The sequence below is a fragment of the Ornithorhynchus anatinus genome, chromosome 15 (genome assembly GCF_004115215.2).
Source record: "Ornithorhynchus anatinus isolate Pmale09 chromosome 15, mOrnAna1.pri.v4, whole genome shotgun sequence".
Taxonomy (NCBI): Eukaryota; Metazoa; Chordata; class Mammalia; order Monotremata; family Ornithorhynchidae; genus Ornithorhynchus; species Ornithorhynchus anatinus.
The window spans coordinates 3,510,931-3,513,581 of NC_041742.1; positions in this window are offsets into that span (position 1 = coordinate 3,510,931).

The following is a 2,651-nucleotide window of genomic DNA, read 5'->3' on the forward strand; positions in this document are numbered from 1 at the left end:
CTGCCCTAAAGGGGCTGACAATCTAATGAGGGAGATGACCCACTCAAAAGTGATTTTACATAATGGGAGCAGGATTGAGAATGATCTATCAACTATTGATAGCAGAAGTATGCTGGGATAACAAGTATGGGTTAACATAAACCCAGATATGCCTAATGCTAAGGGTGGCTTGTTCCTTTTGCTTAGGCAGGGCCAATGAGATACTCTTGTATATAGGGAATAAAAATAAGGAGGCATGCTAGATAGACATTGAGCCATGAGGGCAGGGAGTCCGGGACAATATGGGTCCAGCTTAGATATACAAGAGGATTCCAACCGAGGCCCAATGTAAATGGAGCAGAACTCGCTTTGCAGTAATGTTTTTTCAGGGAATCACCAATAGATGGAGCAAGACCCATAAAGAAGCTGAAATTCTGTAACTCTTGCTGGGAATAAAGTTCCCCTCAAAGGGACAGATCTGTTCACAGGCAAATCATAAAGGATTCTGGATATAGGGACAGACAGAAAGAGTATTTCCACCAGAAATGCTCCTGCAAAGCTCATCAACCTCAAGGATCATGAGCAGCTTCGGTGGCAACCCAAGATTCAGGAGACCCTGCTCTGTGACTCCAATCTGACTTCACAGCACTTCTTAATATCCGGCAGAGTACAAGAACCTTAAGCCTCAATATCAATTTAAACACCACTTCCTCCCTGAAACTTTCCAGCACTGAGCAGAGAGCAACTCAACAACACCTGCGCCCAACAAAACCCACTAGCTCTCTTTCATTTGCATGCACACTAAAATATATGACAGCATCAACGGACCTAGAGTTTGGCTACTACAAAAAGTTTTCCTGCCTTAAAAAGCTTATCAGGAGCCTAAGATTACTTCCATAATAGTATGGCTGTTTGGGTTAAAATTACAGGAACTTTGTCTTTCCCTTTTCCCAGCACAAATGGAATAAAGCAGGAGTATTTATTAATATAGTCTAGGGCCAGCCTAGTCTACCCAGACACATTAATAGATGCAATAAGAAATCTGGAAGCTAATTTCAGATTGAATAATTAATAATAATTTTGGTGTTTGGTAAGCACTTACTAGATAATCAACATTGGACACAGTCCCTATCCCATATGAGGATCACAGGCTAAGTAGAAGGGAGGAGGATTTAACCCCCATTTTATACAGGAGGCAACTGAGGCCCAGAGAAACTAAGCGACTGGCCCGAGGTTACAAAGCAGGCAAGTGGCAGAGCCAGGATCAGAGCCCAGGTCCTCTGACTCCCAGGCCTGTGGTCTTCGCACCAGGCTACTCTGCTTCCCATTCAAATCCTCTGGGAAACACTAACAATTCAACAGGCTGGGAGCATTGTCAAAAGCCCCTGAATCACTCATCCAGGAGCACCTATGCTCTGACAACTGTGCTGCAGAAGCAAACACTGAAATATGGTACCAGACGTGGACATGATGTACCAGACCTGGACCTGTTATAGGTTTGTTGCTTCAAACCTTCAAATCTTGTTTCTTCAACAGTTCCAGCCCTATGCCACACTAAGTGGCAAGACAGGATCACAGACAAGGTCATGGAATGAAATTTACCAGCACCGAAGCTATGCCTACCTCATCACAGCTAGGCTGGAGAGATCAAGTGAAAAGAATAAATAATAGTAAGCTTACCAAACCTACTGCTGTACGGTGAACTGCAGTAGGGCAACTGAAAGCATGGTGGGAGTGGAAATGCTTTAAGGACAGAGTGAAGTTCAGTTTCAGACAATGCAGACTTACAAATGAAGGTAGAGAAAAAACTGCAGCAAGCAGATGAGACTAGTAGTCCACAATCAAGAAAAGAGTGGTTCTTTTCAAGCAGAAGCTTCTAGAGGACTGGGAAACCAAGAGTTTAAAATGCATATAGAACCAGGCCCTGCAGGCAGCCAACATTGACACCACAGGGAATGATCTTGGAGTATGCGGGGTGTAGTGTGGTGTGGTGGGGACTGTTTGAACAGAATCAGCCTCTTCGGTCACATCTCTACCTATAAGTGAATGTTACTGACTACAGCTTCATCTCCAAAAACCAAAGGACTCTCTTGGCTATGTATATTTATATAACTTGAATGGCAGGTTGGGCAAGACTTAGGCTTTGTGGAGTGGTTTATTGTGGGTAGAAAAGAGAGAAATAGAGGGAAGAAGAAGGGGAGGGGAGACTGGGAGGAAAGAAGTACAGACAAGATTACAACAAAAAAGAGTTATTACTAAGGAGATCTAAATGCTCGTCAGATGTAAACTACTGAAAAGAGCATGGGCCTGGAAGTCAGAGGACCTGAATTTTAATCCTAGCTCTGACAGTTGCTTGCCGTGTGTGACCTTGGGGAAATCACTTAACTTTTCTTCGCCTCAGTTTCCTCATCTGTAAAATGCCGATTAACTGCTTGTTCTCCCTCTTACTTAACCTGAAAACTCCATGTGGGACAGGGACTGTGTTCAACTTGATTAACTTTTATCTATCTCAGCATTTGGAAGTGCTTAATGCATAGTAAGAGTTTAATAAATGCCATAATTAATCAAAATCTTAACTGGGTATATCTGTTTGCAAATTATGTGAAAGTCTCTCAACTTCCTCAAAAACCCTTATTCAAAGGAGGAACTTAACAGAAATAGCCTGTCACGAC